Genomic DNA, 18,132 nt, shown 5'->3' on the forward strand with positions numbered 1-18,132 from the left:
CAACAGCTCCTTGGTTAAAGCCCGATTCTGCATATCTGAAACCTTCAGACCGAGGGTGGGGAACCTTTCTCTTATCACGGGCTATTCACACACAGACAAAATCACTCACAGGCCACACACGCACAAAAATCAAATTCATTTAGATTTTTTAAAGGGAATGCGGAAATGTTCAACTCACCCACTGTTTTAATTTGGATATGATATTGTTAAATATTATTATAGTCATTGAACTGACGCTCCTACCCAAAGCAAATTCATGACCATGATGAAGATGCTATGGTCATAGGTCTATATTTGTAGGAAACTTGCTGTGGGCTGGGTGAAATTGAGTAACGGGCCAGATCCAGCCCACAGGCTGTAGGCCCCCCACCCCTGCTTTAGACAGTGAATATTGGCTATTCGATTGGGACAGGAAACCCAATCCCCAGTTTTCACTCACTGTCCACATAGTAAGTGGTCATTGGCCAGTGACTGGGGGCAGGAGCCCTGTGCGATCTGCCCACTTGCCCCTCTAACTCTATTAACTAGATTTCAATTTGACCTGACTTTGGGTTATAACCAGTTTGGTGCATTTCCTCTGTTTGTCTGAGAGAGGGGCCGAGAGGTTTAGGGAGGGAACTCCAGAGCTTAGGGCCCAGGCAGCTGAAGGCACAGATTGTACTCCAGAGAATATAGATGATGAAAGGAATGATCAGATTGAGGAATTGAAAATGGTTAAAGGATTTGATTAGTTAAATGGAGAGAAACTATTTGCCCTGTTGCGGGGGAGTCCAGGGTACAGGACCAAATCCAGGACCTTAATATTGGAGCCAGGCCGTTCAGGGGTGATGTCAGGAAGCACTTCTTCACACAAAGGGGAGTGGAAATCTAGAACTCCCTCCCCAGTAAGCTGATGAGGCCAATTTAAAATTTCAAAATTAAGATTGATAGATTTTTGTTAGGTCAGGGTGTTAAGGATCACAGAAGCAAGGTGAGTAGATGGAGTTAAGAGGCAGATCTGCCATGATCTTATTGAGTGGTGGAGCAGGCTTGAGGGGCTGAATGGCCTTAACGTGTTACAATGGTGGAATTGTAGAAATCAGGGAATGTGCAAGAGGCCAGAGTTGCAGGAGGGTAGAGATCACCCAGGAATGTAGGGATAGAGGAAAGTTCCAGAGATTTGGATGGTTAAGGAACAGAGGTCATGTACGTACCCTGAGTGCAATCTTAACAATGGCCCAAGTGGTGAAGCTGCTACAGTTCAGCTGCCAGGTTAAAACAGCCAGAGAAAGATCCAGAATCAGGAGAAACTGTTTAAAGTAGGGTTTTTTTTCACTTATCTTGTGGGCGCAGGAGGAAGCCCTGACACCGATGATTCGATTCAGCCCTGCATCGAGGCTCTCACCCTCCCACCTGCCCCCTGCCCTCACCCCATAACCCACCTGAAACCCCATTTCCCACTCATTTCCCATTGAGGCTTCTTTCAGTTTCAATGAGTGTCCTCCTATCGAGCTCTCCCTAAGTTTCTGCATCAGCCCCTGGGTCTGCCCTGGCTGGGGAACTGATCTGTAACCAAGGAGACCAAACGCAGGGATTAAAATCCCAGGTCACAGGGGATTGATCTCCCACTCACCCCACTATCTTACTCCAAATTAAAATTCCCATTAAGGTTCCTTCGCTCTCCTTCCCCCTCCGCTCCTGGGAGCTATACCTGCCCAGACCACCTGCCTGAGACCAACTCTCTGGGATCTTGTCCTGGTCAGCACGCTTGGCCCCACATTTCAATCAGGGGACTCTCATTTACCTTGTGTTACAGATTAATGAGATGGTGCAGGAAAGGAAGATTTTCATTTATATAGCACCTTTCACCCACCCCAGAATGTCCCAAAAAACTTTACGGTCAATGAGACACTTCTTGATGTGTATTCACTGTTGTAGGAAATACATAGCAGCCAATATGCACACCGGAAGATCCTGTAAAAGGCAACATGTTTTTTGTGGTGCTGTTGATTGAGGAATAAATATTGTCCCAGGTCACTGGGGAGACCTCCCCTACTCGTCTTCAAAATCACGCCATGGGATCTTTTACATCCACCTGAGGGACAGACATGGCCTCGGCTTAACATCTCATCCAGAATTTGGCACCTCCAACAGTCCAGTTCCCCCTCAGTAGCACACTGGGGGTGTTAGCCTGATTTACATACTCTGGAGTAGGGTTCGATCCCACAACCTTCTTACCCAGAAGGTAAGAGTGTGACCCACAGAACCACAGCAGCCAACAGAGCCAACTTGCCTATACAGGCAGTACCAATGGGAACTCAGCATCCTGGATGTTTGGAAGTATTTGCAAGCTGGAGTTTGTTGATGGGAAGGGGATGTGTGCTTCCTGAGATTGCTGGAACAGACTTGCCAGATCCAGACAGCACAAAGATTCTTTAAACTTTGCTAACTGTCTTTCATCTCAGACACATCAGCGAACTGCCTGTGATGTATTTTTTAACACCATTTAACAATGCACCCTTGTTGCCATAGATACCAAAACTGAGTGCTTTCCTCCCACCAGAAACCGGATTCCATTTGGTGATCCACACTGAAACACAACAACACATTCAGGCACCAGCCACTGGTTAAAACACCTTCACAGCACAGAATACAACTAGTTACCCTGAATGCTAAATTCTACAGAGAACTGGTGTCTCTCAGTCCAACCCTCAGGGAAGCATCTATACACTGATATTTCTCCGTATTGCTCTCACAGACATACATGATTCACAGTAAAACTCCCTCTACACTGTCTCCATCAAACACTCCCAGGACAGGTACAGCACGGGGTTAGATACAGAGTAAAGCTCCCTCTACACTGTCCCCATCAAACACTCCCAGGACAGGTGCAGCACGGGGTTAGATACAGAGTAAAGCTCCCTCTACACTGTCCCCATGAAGTGACTCAGTCTTAACTTCGGATGTACACTGCTGTGAAATTTTGTCATTCCCCACATCGACCTTCCTGTGGGATAAATGCAATTGTTAATCTAGAGCTGGACTAGGGGCAGTTTTCTAAGTTGTGTGTATGTCTGTCCGACGGAGCCTATGAAACCTGCTGGACTCTGGCAGCACTTGCTGTACTTCAGCTTGGGCTGGATGTTAAGGGCAGGGTCCTGGGGTAGCAGGTGAATGTCTAACCCACTGCAGTGTCCAAAGTGCTTTTAAACTTGGACCTGGAACAAGGTCTGGAGATAATGGGATTTTGGATCCAATGTTTCTGTAAGGCACAAGGGACAGGGCATTAAGGACAAATTCACATGGTATAGATCCAGCAAACATACAAATCACTCTCAGGATTAAAATGGATGCTGGGCTAAAGGAAGGCCTTTTATTAAATGCTGAATAATGTGATTGCTGTTTAGTCCCAGTACCTTCCCATTCATCATGTGGCCAAATGATATGTCACTTGCACCTTCTGCCACTGATTTGTCCGATTATTTATGTTTGGAGAATTTCAATTTTTTTCCTATGGTCTTTGCAAAACTTATCGACCACAGCCTCACTGCTCTGTTGCTGTGGTGACAGAGCCAGTGAGCTGCTGCTGGGGCTGCAAGGCTTGTTTGGAATCTGACCGCTGAATTGTTGGAGGGATGCAGACTGGAGACCGGGCAGTCCCTCTCCTCCAGCTATCCCAGTTTAATGGAAAAACTCCATCAGGAGACAGGGCTTTTCAGAAAAGCGAGAACTTGCATTTATACCACTCCTTTCAAGGTATCCCTGAAGCCTCTACAGCCAATCAAGTGATTTTTGAGGTGAACTCACTGTTGTAATGCAGGAAATGTGACAGCTAATTTGTGCACAGTAAGATCTCACAAGCAGCAATAGGATAAATGACCAGAGGACCTGTTTTAAGCGGTTCTGATTGAGGGATACATATTGGTCCCAGGAACCAAGGATAACTTCCTCATTGCAGTTGTGTTCTGGGATCTGAGAGTTAAATGGCTCGGCCGAAAAGCGGCAGCTCTGACAGTGCAGCGTTTACGAGCGTACAAAATAGGTGCTGAAGTAGGGCCATTCGGCCCTTCGAGCCTGCTCCGCTATTCAATAAGATCGTGGCTGATTTGTTTGCGTTTCGAGTTCCACATTCCCAACTAACCCCAATAACCTTTGATTCCCTTGCCTAACAAGAATCTATCTACCTCTGCCTTAAAAATATTCAGTGACCCCGCCTCCACCACCTTCTGAAGCAGAGAGTTCCAAAGTTGCACAACCCTCGGAGAGAAAAAAATTTCTCCTCATCTCTGTCCTAAAAGGATGACCCCTAATTTTAAAACAGTGCCCCCTAATTCTGGACTCACCCACAAGAGGAAACATCCTTTCCACGTCCACCTTGTCAAGGCCATTCAGGATCTTCTGTACTTCAATCGAATCACCCCTCACTCTTCTAAACTCCAGTGGAAACAAGCCCAGTCTGTCCAACCTTTCCTCATAAGACAACCTGTTCATTCCAGGTATCAATCTAGTAAACTTCCTTTGAACCACCTCCAATACATTTACATCCTTCCTTAAATAAGGAGACCAAAATTGCACAAGTATTCGAGGTGCGGTCTAACCAATGCCCTGTATAACTGAAGCATAACATCCTTACTTTTATGTTCAATTCCTCTCATAATAAACAATAGCATTCCATTAGCCTTCTTAATTACTTGCTGTACCTGCATACTAACTTTTTGTGACTCATGCACTAGAACACCCAGATCCCTCTGCACCTGGGAATTCTGCAGCCGTTCTCGGTTTAAGTAATATTCTGCTTTTTTAAATTCTTCCTGCCAAAGTGAACAGTTTCACATTTTCCCACATTTTACTCCATCTGCCAGATTTTTATCCACTCACTCAACCCATCTACCTCCATCTGCAACCTCCTCATGTCCTCTTCACAACATACTTTCCTACCTATCTGTGCGTCATCTGCAAATTTAGCCACCATGTCTTCACTCCCCTCATTTAAGTCATTGATATAAATCGTAAAATGTTGAGGCCCCAGCACAGATCCCTGTGGGACTCCTTTCATCATATCCTGCCAATCAGAAAAAGACCCATTTATGTATACTCTGCCAGCCAGCCAGCCAGCCAATCTTCCATCCATGCTAATATGTTACCCCCTACACCATGAGCTTTTATTTGTGATGTGACACCTTATCAAATGCCTTCTGGAAATCCAAGTACAGCACGTCTACAGGCTCCCCTTTATCCACAGCCTATGTTATTTCTTCAAAGAACTCCAATAAGTTGATTAAACATTATTTCCCTTTCACAAAACCCTGTTGACTCTTCCCAATTACTTTGATTTTCTCTAAGTGCCCAGCTATAACCTCCTCAATGATCGACTCTAACACCTTCCCCACGACAGATGTCAAGCTAATTGGCCTATAGTTTCCTGTTGATAAAACCAAAAAGCTAAAAGCTACTGCGGATGCTGGAAATCCAAAACAAAAACAGAATTACCTGGAAAAACTCAGCAGGTCTGGCAGCATCGGCGGAGAAGAAATCAGTTAACGTTTCGAGTCTTCATGACCCTTCAAAGGGTCATGAAGACTCGAAACGTTAACTGATTTCTTCTCCGCCGATGCTGCCAGACCTGCTGAGTTTTTCCAGGTAATTCTGTTTTTGTTATAGTTTCCTGTTGCCTGGTTTATGCTTGCTACTTTCCAGTCTGATGGAATCTTTCAAGAATCTAGGGAATTTTGGAAAATTAACACCAACATCTTTACTACCTCATTAGCCACCTCTTTTAAGACCCTAGGATAAAGTCCAGCAGGACCAGGAGACTTGTCAGCCCACAGCTCCATCAGTTTGCTCAGTACCTTGTCCCTAGTGATTGTAGTTTCACCAAGTTCCCCCCTCCCTTTCATCTCTTGATTTACAGATAAAATTGGAATGCTTTTTCTTTCCTCCATAGTGAAGACAGAAGGAAAATATTTGCTCATTTCTTCCGCCATTCCCATATTATCTACTATTAACTCCTCACTGTCACTCTCTAGAGGACCAATGCTCACTTTACTTACTCTTTTCCTGTTTAAATACCTGTAGAAACTCTTGCTATCCGATTTTACATTTCTATAGGTCATTAATTAATTCTGTCACATTACACAATACCAAGTCTAATATAGCCTGTTCTCTGGTTGGTTCCAGAAAGTGCTGCTCTAAAAAGCATTCTAGGAACCCCTCATTCAGGCTACTACTGCCAATCTAATTTTTCCAGGTTATTTGTAGATTAAAATAATTCATGATTATTGCCATCTCTTTATCACAAGCACCCAATATTTCTTCTTGCATATTTTGTCCTGTATTGTGGTTACCGTTAGGGGACCTGTAAACCACTCCCACTCGTGACTTCTTTCCCCTAGTATTCCTCATCTCTACCCAAACCGATTCTACATCCAGATCTCCTGAAGCAAGGTCATCTCTAACTATTGCATTAATGCCCTCTTTGATTAACAGTGCTACCCCTCCACCTTTACCTATTCTACTTGAATGTCATGTACCCCTCAATATTCAGGCTGCAATCCTTGTCATCCTGCAGCCATGTCTCTGTAATGGCTGTCAGGTTATATTTATTTACTTCAATGTGGGCTATCAATTCATTTACTTTGTTATGAATGCTATGTGCACTCAGATACAGAGTCTTTAGTTTTGTCTTTTTGTTAACTAGTCTTGACTATTGGTGCATTCTTAGGAGTTTTTCTCTCTGTCCCTTCTTGCCCTTCCCTGACCCTCATTTCCTACATTACTATTTTTCTCTCCTGCCTTGACCCTACCCCTTGATTTGCTACATCTATCCAAGTTTGATCTCTCAACCCCTTGTTTGGTTTAAAGCCCTCTCTAATTCCCTAGTTATGCAGCTTGCCAGAACACTCATCCCAGCATGGTCAGGTGTAGACCATCCCAACGGTACAGCCCCCACTTTCCCCAGTACTGGTGCCAGTGCCCCATCAACTGGAACCCACTTCTCCCACACCAGTTCCTGAGCCATGCATTCATCTCGCTGATCTTATTCACCTTATGCCAATATGCACGTGGCTCAGGTAATAATCCAGGTATTATTACCTTTGAGGTTCTGCATCTTAATTTGGTACCTAGCTCCTCTCACTGACTATGTAGGACCTCTTTCTTTGTCCTATGGCATTAGTACCTACAAGGACCATGACAACTGGGTCCACCCCCTCTCACTGCAAGTTCTTTCCAGCCCTGAGCTGATGTCCCGAACCCTGGCACCAGGTAGGCAACACAGCCATCTGGACTCTCGCTCTTTGCTGCAGAAAACAGTGTCAATCCCCCCTCACTATACTGTCCCCTACTACCACTACATTCCTGTTTGCTCCCCCAGCTTGAACAGCTTCCTGAACCATGGTGTCATGGCTAGCCTGTTCATCCACCTTGCAGACCTTTCTTTCATCCACACAGGTTGTGAGCACTTCAAACCTGTTTGACAATTGCAAAGTCTGAGGCTCCTCCACCACTGTCTGCTCGTCCCTTTACCTGCCTCACTCAGTCACAACCTCTTGACCCTCACTGCTGACCAAAACAGACGACCCTGTTCGAAGACATGTGACCATCTTCAGGACAAAGTGTCCAGATATTTCTCGCCATGCCTTATGTTGCGCAGTGTCTGCAGTTCGTCTTCCATATCGAAAATCCTGATCCGGAATTCCTCAAGCTGCTTACACTTACTGAAAATGTGTTTGTTATGGATTGTCTTGGCGTCCAAAATCTCCCACATTGCACATCTGCAACATAACACTGGGCCTGCTATTGTTACTTATATTATTTGGTTAAATTGATTTAATTACCTTCTTAATTAGTTTAGAATAATTCCTATGCATACTACACCTCTTTCCCCCATGCACCGAATTCCCACGTGAACCTAATTCGCTACTCGCTCAGTCTCCGTCTCATTCAGGTGTAGTCTCCTGTCTCCTCGCCTGCCCCTTCTTCAGTATTGCACTGGGAGTATTAGCTGGGATAATGTGCTCCCCTTTGGGCAGCTCCCCTTGTCCTCACATTCCACCCCACCAGCCTCTGCATTCAAACGACTATCCTCCGCCATTTCTACCAGCTCCAGCATGATGTCACCACCAAAACATAGAAACTAGGAGCAGGAGTAGGCCATTCGGCCCTTTGACCCTGCCCCCTCAATATGATCATGCCTGATCCTCTATCTCAACGCCATATTCCTGCTTTCTCTCCATACCTCTTGATGCCCCTAATATCCAAAAAATTATAAATTTCTTTCTTGAATATACTCAGTGACCCAGCCTCCACAGCCTCCTGTGGTAGAGAATTCCACAGGTTGACCGCCTTCTGTGTGAAGACATTTTTCCTCATCTCAGTCCTAAATGGCCTGCCCCATATCCTGAGACTGTGGCCCATGGTTATAGACTCCCCAACTGGGGGGAACATCCTCCCCGCATCCAGTCTGTCTAGCCCTGTTAGAATTTTATACGTTTCAATCAGATCCCCTCTCATTCTTCTAAACTCTAGTGAACACAGGCCCAGTCAAACCAATCTCTCCTCATACGACAGTCCTGCCATCCCCAGTATCAGCCTAGTGAACCTTCGCAGCACTCCCTCTATGGTAGGTAGGGAGACCAAAACTGCACGCAATACTCCAGGTGTGGTCTCACCAAGGCCCTGTATAACTGCAGTAAGACATCCCTACTTCTAAACTCGAATCCTCTTGCAATGAAGGCCAACATAACATTTACCTTCCCCTAATTGCTTGCTGCCCCTGCCTGTTTACTTTCAGGGACTGGTGTACAAGGACACCCAGATCCCTTTGTACATCCACATTTCCCAATATATCACCATTTAAATAATACTCTGCCTTTCTGTTTTTCACACCGAAGTGTATAACTTCACATTTATCCACATTATACTGCAGCTGCCATGTGTTTGCCCATTGCAGATGGTGCCAGATGTGTTTGCACATCTTCTCCTCCCGACTCCTGTCAGCATTCCGACAGGACCATTCCCTGCATGACACCCTGGTCCATTGCTTTATCACCCCCAACGCTGAGCATGTTTAAGGTAGAGAATGATAAATTTCTGATTAACAATAACATAAAGGGTTATGGGTATAGTGTGTGTAAAAGGCATTGAAGTGTTTGATCAGCCATGATTGTATTGAATGGTGAAGCAGGCTCAATGGGCTGAATGGCCTTCTCCTGTTCCTATGTTCCTAACACTTCATCCCTCCCTGCAGTATCTTCCCATGTAATCTCAGAAGGTGCAACACCTGCCCCTTTACCTCCTGCCCCCTCACTGTCCAAGGGCCCAAACACTCCTCCCAGGTGAAGCAGTGATTTACCTGTGCTTCTTTCGATTTAGTTACTGTATTCACTGCACACAATGCGGTACATTGGAGAGACCAAACGCAGACTGGGTGTCCGCTTTGCAGAACACCTTCGGTCAGTCTGCAAGCATGACCCAGACCTCCCTGTCGCTTGCCATTTTAACACTCCACCCTGCTCTCATGCCCACATGTCTGTCCTTGGCTTGCTGCATTGTTCCAGTGAAGCTCAACGCAAACTGGAGGAACAGCACCTCATCTTCCGACTAGGCACTTTACAGCCTTCCAGACTGAACATTGAGTTCAACAACTTCAGATCATGAACCCTCTCCTCGGTTCTGTATTTTTTCCCCAAGTGCCAGTCTCTATCTTGTTCTCATGTCTGGCTTTCAGACAGCGCTGGCCATTATTCTGCTATTAACACCTACTCTGGGCCAGTGCTTTGTTTCTTTACTCCTGCCATTATCACCGTCTTTGCCTTTTGCCCCATGACATCTTTGCCATTTAATATCCCCACCCTCTACCCCAGCCCTGACCTTCCCTTTGCTTCACCTGTCCGTCCCTCCCATTCTCAACAGCGTTAAGACCCATCTCATTTCTGCCTCCCTTCAGTGCCAAGGAAAAAACGTTAGCCCTGTTCCTCTCCCTCTACAGGCACTGCCAGACCTGCTGAGCTTTTCCAGCACGTTCTGTTTTTATTAATATGCGCTCATGTCTCTGGAGTGGGGCTTGAACCCCCAAGTTCCTGACTCAGTGAGGAGACTGTTACCCACGGTGTGACAGCTGATACCTCCCCCAGCTGTGACAGCTGATACCTCCCCCAGCTGTGACAGCACCGCGCCTGACGCTGGATGATGCAGCCGACTGTAATCGAACCTGCAGAATTGGTAACAGCACCAACAGTAAGTGCTGAATCACTCCCCCGTCATTGAGTCTGACTGAATGTTGCCTCACTCCTTCAAGCAGCCGCGGAGAAACACACAGTTGTGGCAAACTTGCCACTTCATATTCCTGATGCCTTTGTCCAAAGGCGTAATAAAAATGCAGTTAAGGAAGTAACCTAATGAACAGTCAAATCGACAGTTCACGTTGATCAATGGAAATCAGCTTCGGAGGAGTTTGCGATAAGTGTTGGTGAGGGGGAGACACAATATTTCAGCTGTGCAGTCAGTCAACTCCCTCAGAATCCTAATGAATAACTTTCTCGACCCGTATGGAATGGGGCTAAATAGGTCCCAGGATAAGAACATAGGAAATAAGAGCAGGAGGAGGCCATTCAGCCCATCGAACCTGCTCCACCATTCAAACAGATCATGGCTGATCCTCTACCATTTGCCATTTTCCCACACTAACCAGGTATCCCTTGGTTTTTTAATATGTAGAAATCTATCACTCTCAATGACTGAGTCACCACAGGCTCTGGGGCAGAGAATTCCAAAGATTCACCACCCTCTGAGTGAAGAAATTCCTCCTCATCTCAGTCCTAAATGACCTGGCCCTTATTCTGATACTGTGTCCCCTGGACCCCCCTAGACCCCCATCCCCACCGGCAAGGGGGAATATCCTTCCTGCATTTGGCCCGTTGAGCCCTGTAAGAATTCTGAATGTTTGAATGAGATCACCTCTCATTCTTCTAAACTCTAGAGGATATAGGCCCAATCTAGGCCCGGAGCCTGACCTGTGCTGACCTTACCCCAGAAAGCAAGGGAGATTGGCACAGCCACGAAAGGGCAAGAGGGCAGTGCCCTCTCCCAATTATTTCAGAATGAGTCACATTCCCTCCTCACTGTCCTCCACCACATCCTTCCCTCCTCAATGCTTTCAAACAGGCTGCATCCCGGTACTTTGGGTAGCAAGGGGCTAGGGGGTGGGGAGGGGGGTTGGTCAGAACCAAGAGCAGGTCCATGGTTGCTGTCCAAATGCTGAAAGGTGCAGAGCGGTGTGTGGGGACGTGGGTGAATCGAGCTTGAGTACATTGCTTCTTGCAGTCTGGTGGGGCAGCGAGACTCACTGGGCTGTGTCTCACATGAGCCATCGCCTGGGGAAGTAATCAGACTGGGGGTACCCATGGAACTGAACTTTGTGTCACTCCATGGCAAGGGGGCTCTTTAAAGCAGGGCCTAGTTAGAACTCGCAGTGCTCAATGGTATTGCTCAGGCCAGTCAGAGCCTGAAGACCTGGTGTATCTGCATTAACTTCTCTCTGTGTGAACACAGTATCTAGAATTTGTAATGAAGAGGTGCTGAGAAATGAACCAGGGGAGATAATTGCTCAGATTTCAGGAGCAGCAGGTAAGGGGATAAATATTTGATTAAACAAAAAGGTTACAGAGAGCAAGTGGAAAATAAAAATAGATTAATGCTTGGAAATGCTTCTCATTTACAATGGTCGCTTTGACCTTTGATAGTTTCTTTCTTTGGGTTTTGCATAATACAGTCACCAAAAGAAAGATTCGCATTTAAACGGCGATATTCACAACCTCAGGACATCTCAAAGCACTTTATCGCCAATTGAAATGCAGTCACTTCATGGGAAATGTGGCAGCCAATTTAAGCACAACAAGCTCCAATAAAAAGCACATCAACCTGAACCCATAATTCAGGCTGACTATCCCAGTGCAGTACTGAGGGAGCGCTGCACTGTCAGAGGGTCAGTACTGAGGGAGTGCTGCACTGTCAGAGGGTCAGTACTGAGGGAGTGCTGCACTGTCGGAGGGTCAGTACTGAGGGAGTGCTGCACTGTCAGAGCGTCAGTACTGAGGGAGTGCTGCACTATCAGAGGGTCAGTACTGAGGGAGTGCTGCACTGTCGGAGGGTCAGTACTGAGGGAGTGCTGCACTGTCGGAGGGTCAGTACTGAGGGAGTGCTGCACTGTCAGAGGGTCAGCACTGAGGGAGTGCTGCACTGTCAGAGGGTCAGTACTGAGGGAGTGCTGCACTGTCCGGGGGTCAGTACTGAGGGAGTGCTGCACTGTCGGAGGGTCAGTACTGAGGGAGTGCTGCACTGTCAGAGCGTCAGTACTGAGGGAGTGCTGCACTGTCAGAGGGTCAGTACTGAAGGAGTACTGCACTGTCAGAGGGTCAGTACTGAGGGAGTGCTGCACTGTCGGAGGGTCAGTACTGAGGGAGTGCTGCACTGTCAGAGGGTCAGTACTGAGGGAGTGCTGCACTGTCCGGGGGTCAGTACTGAGGGAGTGCTGCACTGTCGGAGGGTCAGTACTGAGGGAGTGCCGCACTGTCGGAGGGTCAGTACTGAGGGAGTGCTGCACTGTCAGAGGGTCAGTACTGAGGGAGTGCTGCACTGTCAGAGGGTCAGTACTGAGGGAGTGCTGCATTGTCAGAGAGTCAGTACTGAGGGAGTGCTGCACTGTCAGAGGGTCAGTACTGAGGGAGTGCTGCACTGTCAGAGGGTCAGTAATGAGGGAGTGCTGCACTGTCAGAGAGTCAGTACTGAGGGAGTGCTGCACTGTCAGAGGGTCAGTACTGAGGGAGTGCTGCACTGTCAGAGGGTCAGCACTGAGGGAGTGCTGCACTGTCAGAGGGTCAGCACTGAGGGAGTGCTGCACTGTCAGAGGGTCAGTACTGAGGGAGTGCTGCACTGTCAGAGGGTCAGCACTGAGGGAGTGCTGCACTGTCAGAGGGTCAGCACTGAGGGAGTGCTGCACTGTCAGAGGGTCAGTACTGAGGGAGTGCTGCACTGTCAGAGGGTCAGTACTGAGGGAGTGCTGCACTGTCCGGGGGTCAGTACTGAGGGAGTGCTGCACTGTCGGAGGGTCAGTACTGAGGGAGTGCTGCACTGTCAGAGCGTCAGTACTGAGGGAGTGCTGCACTGTCAGAGGGTCAGTACTGAGGGAGTGCTGCACTGTCAGAGGGTCAGTACTGAGGGAGTGCTGCACTGTCAGAGGGTCAGTACTGAGGGAGTGCTGCACTGTCAGAGGGTCAGCACTGAGGGAGTGCCGCACTGTCAGAGGGTCAGTACTGAGGGAGTGCTGCCCTGTCGGAGGGTCAGTACTGAGGGAGTGCTGCACTGTCGGAGGGTCAGTACTGAGGGAGTGCTGCACTGTCGGAGGGTCAGTACTGAGGGAGTGCTGCACTGTCGGAGGGTCAGTACTGAGGGAGTGCTGCACTGTCGGAGGGTCAGTACTGAGGGAGTGCTGCACTGTCGGAGGGTCAGTACTGAGGGAGTGCTGCACTGTCGGAGGGTCAGTACTGAGGGAGTGCTGCACTGTCGGAGGGTCAGTACTGAGGGAGTGCTGCACTGTCGGAGGGTCAGTACTGAGGGAGTGCTGCACTGTCAGAGGGTCAGTACTGAGGGAGTGCTGCACTGTCCGGGGGTCAGTACTGAGGGAGCGCTGCAATGCTGGATATGATGTTAGATTGAAGTCCTGTCTATCCTCTCAGGTGTGTGTAAATGTCCCGTGATAATACTGGAGGATGAGCAGCACACTTCTCCTCAGTGTTTTTGGCCAATTAAAATCCCTCAACATAATTACCTCATTATTTTTATCTTGCTGTTTGGGGGAGTTTGCTTTGTGTTCACTGAATTTCTGCAAAGTGCTTGTTGTGATGGTGCTATATAAATGCAAGTTCTTTCTAGCTAGGCCACTTTCGCTTGCACTGATGATTGAGACAGTGTGTGACAGGCCAGCAGTTTGCAGGTTTGACCCAGTCCATGCTGAATTTCGGGATGTGGTGATGTAATCAGCTTCTTTATCCTGCGAATTGGATGAGGAAAGATTAACCAAAATTCCCGTTCCCGAAAGATAACTAGTGACACCCGACTCCCCGTTTCTCCCATCCCTCACAGGAAAGAGTGAGAAAGTCCAGAGAGTCTGGCTGTGATGCACTCCATGGCTGAATGGCCTTCTGACAATCGTATCTCAGCTCACACCTGAAGAATGGTCACTTGTTTCCAGTGGAAGAGCATTCCCAGTCAGAGTGAATCCCCTCAGGAGAGGGAAGGTACAGAGAGAAGTGAATCCAACTATTTCACACTGGAGTAATTGCTTTTTGTCCCCTTACTTGAGGAAGGATGTAGTTGCACTGGAGGTGGTTCAGAGGAGGTTCACTAGATTGATTCCAGAGATGCGGGGCTTGAGCAGTTTAGGCCTATACTCGCTAGAGTTTAGAAGGATGAGAGGAGATCTAATTGAGGTATTTAAGATGCTAAAGGGGATAGACAAAGTAGACGTGGAGCGGATGTTTCCCCTTGTGGGGCATTCTAGAACGAGAGGCCATAGTTTTAGGCTAAGGGGTGGTAGATTTAAATCAGAGACGAGGAGGAATTACTTTTCTCAAAGGGTCATGAATCTGAGGAATTCATTACCTCAGAGTGCAGTGGATGCCGGGACCCTGAATAAATTTAAGGAGGAGATAGACAGATTTTTAATTAGTAACGGGTTGAAAGCTTATGGGGAGAGGGCGGGAAATTGGAGTTGAGGCCGAAATGAGATCAGCCATGATTGCATTGAATGGTGGGGCAGGCTCGAGGGGCTGAATTGCCCACTCCTGCTCCTAGTTCTTCTGTTCTTATGTTTTGTGGCTGATGGATTTTATTCCTCTGCTGGTCATGTAAAACTGGATAAGGGTGGGGTAGGTTTTATACTTCGGTTAGAAATTTGCAGGAGAATATCCAATTGTTCCCAAATGCACAGGACATTGATCCATTTGGGATTGTGCACAATGAGAGTGAATGGGAAGGAGTTTGATCCAATGGCAATTGTGTAGAATGGGAAAAGGGTTTGGTTCATTGGGATTGTGTACAATCGGAAAGGTGTTTGGTCACGGGGAAATGGTAGAATGGGAGAGAATGGAATAGGTTGTGTTCCATTCAAATTTTTTTATCATTCATCTATTTCTCTCTAATCTATGATTGTGACTTTCTATCAGATAGAGTGGGCTGTAATCTCACAATAACTCCCTGAGGGAAATAAAACCATGGGATAATAAATGTGTGTGTGTGTGTGTGTGTGTGTGTGTGTGAGCGAGTGTTATTTTGCACAGGGTGGAGGCTGGATAAATATCATTGTCTCTGACACAGCAGCTCCACAAGTCAGAAATATTTGTTCTGTGAGCACCAACGCACAATTCATAGTGTTGTTCAACAACTGAAAGAAAGGATGCATTTGTATAGCATCTCATGTGACCCCAGGGCATTCCAAAGTGCTTTATAGACAAAGAAGTATTTTTAACACATCATTGTTTCACATGTAATGTTAAAAAAAAAGACACCCATGGAAATATTCCAAAACCCAACCATCAGTAATGAGATAAATGATCAGATTGTTTGTTGTTTTAATGAGGTGGGTTGAGGAATAAATATTGGTCAGGACACTCTCCTGCCCTCCTTCAAAATATTCCCATGCAATCTTTTACATCCACCAGAGAGAACGGATAGGCTAACTGATGATGTGGGTCGCTCGCAGATGTTATTTGTAATTTAAGCTTGTTTTGTATTTTTAAACTTCTATTAACATTGTACTTGTGAGGAAGTATCGTTCAATTAATAACTTCTTTGTTAAAAAAAACATTCAAATGTTGTTGATAATCCACTGCCCTTTTTCATTGATATTAATACATGTACGCTTATCAGCCTTGATAAAAAGATAGGAATCCATAAACATCTTCTTTTTCATTAGTATCCGAGTCACTGCATTGCAGCTCTTAGGATATTGTTTTTCTTCTGATAAATGGCTCTATTGTTATTAAGGATGCTGATCTCATGCTTAGATTTTATGGTCAAACCTGTGGAGTTTGACTTGAGCCCACAACCTCCTGATTTAGGAGTGGACAGTGTTACCCACTGAGCCACAGCTGACACCTTAAGAGAAATGAGAATCCTTAAGGAGGAATGGAGTGGGCTGACTTGTTAATGGCATTCTCTCCTGACCTGGGTCATTGCAGCAATAAAACAGCCCAACTACATCAGTCCCAGTTGTACAGTGAACTGGTGCAACTTGAGCTCCAGTTGTACAGTGAACTGCTGCTGTTGGCACAATTCGTTCTTGTTCCAAATTGCCACAAACGAGGTGGTGCAATGGGAATTTATCCATGCTGGGATCATGCAAGATGCTATACAAATGCATCCTTTCTTTCAATTGTTGAATGACACTGTGGGAACTGTGCTGTGATATCATTGAGGCTGGGCCCAACAGTGAAAACATCCCAGTGCACCTTCTAATGTCAGTCTGTGATGTAACGCTGCTGGAGGCTGGGACAAGATCTCCATCACGTGTTGCTGAATCTGAAGAAAGAAAGATAATTCAACCAGCTCACCCCATTAGCAGAAACAGTGTGAACTAGACTGAATTTGACTGGAACCCTCTCCATCCAAAATGGTCATTACCACATTGTACATTCCCTACAAATCCTGTTTATTGGGGGTAAGCTAATTACAGTGGGTGGACCTGGGGTAATTATAATGGGAGGGGCTGGGTTAATTACAATGGGGGTAATTACAATGGGGTAATTACAATGGTTGGGGATAATTGCAATAGGGGTAATTGCAATGGGGTTAAATAAAATAGGTGGGGTTAAGTACAATGGGTTGGGGTTAATTACACTGTGTGGGGGTTAATTACAATGGGTTGGGGTTAATTACACTGTGTGGGGTTTAATTCCGATGGGCTGGGGTTAATTATACTGTGTGGGGGTTAATTACAATGGGTTGAGGTTAATTATATTGTGTGGGGGTTAATTACAATGGGTTGGGGTTAATTATACTGTGTGGGGGTTAATTACAATGGGTTGGGGTTAATTACACTATGACGGGGTTAATTCGAATGGGTTGGGGTTAATTATACTGTGTGGGGGTTAATTACAATGGGTTGGGGCTAATTATACTGTGTGGGGGTTAATTCCGATGGGTTGGGGTTAATTATACTGTGTGGGGGTTAATTCTGATGGGTTGGGGTTAATTATTCTGTGTGGGGGTTAATTATAATGGGTTGGGGTTAATTACACTGTGTGGGGGTTAATTATAATGGGTTGGGGTTAATTACACTGTGTGTGGGTTAATTACAATGGGTTGGGGTTAATTATACTGTGTGGGGGTTAATTACAATGGGTTGGTGTTAATTATACTGTGTGGGCGTTAATTACAATGGGTTGGGGTTAATTACACTGTGTGGGGGTTAATTATAGGTTGGGGTTAATTACACTGTGTGGGGGTTAATTACAATGGGTTGGGGTTAATTATACTGTGTGGGGGTTAATTACAATGGGTTGGGGTTAATTACATGGAGTGGGGCTGGGATTGGATTAAAGCCACTTGCCCTGTCAGTTAAATTAATCTGATGAAAGGTCATCGAGCTGAAACGTTCACTGGTTCTCCCTCAACAGATGCTTGCCTGAGTATTTCCAGCATTTTCTGGTTTTAATACTTATTATCAATAGGTCACATGTTCTCTGTGGCTGTCACTCTGTGGGATAAAGGTCACCAACTCTGACTGGATGGGTTCTTGTAGGTATCATCGCATGACACCTTGCCTCCACATGTCCTGCCCCCACACTCACATGTCCATCCGCGTGATGTTACTCCTTCCCAGGCAATTGGAAAGCAAAGAAAGATCATTACCTAATTGGATGATTCTGAACATCTATCAAAATGGCTGTTCTCCTTCTCCAATATTGTGTTAATGAATAAACAGAATTCTTCAAGGACAATAAATGAGGAAACACTTTCTTTTCTATCCCACTTTCGTTTTCCCTTCTGGGTTTTGCCCCTTGCAGTGTCCTGAAGATTAATCTTCAATTCCTGGCTAGTCCAGCTAACCCTGGAAAGTTAACCGGGGTTAAAAATGTGTCTGATTGCACAGGCGAG

At 46.3% G+C, this 18,132-nt stretch overlaps 1 protein-coding gene across 3 annotated transcripts in view; it reads right to left on the reverse strand.

Annotated features, from left to right (window-relative positions):
- The window catches only part of LOC144699585 (carbonic anhydrase-related protein 10), a 265,727-nt gene that overhangs the window by 64,145 nt on the left and 183,450 nt on the right, over positions 1 to 18,132 (reverse strand). The window lies entirely within an intron of this gene.

This window comes from Cetorhinus maximus, chromosome 24 (genome assembly GCF_964194155.1).
Source record: "Cetorhinus maximus chromosome 24, sCetMax3.hap1.1, whole genome shotgun sequence".
NCBI lineage: Eukaryota > Metazoa > Chordata > Chondrichthyes > Lamniformes > Cetorhinidae > Cetorhinus > Cetorhinus maximus.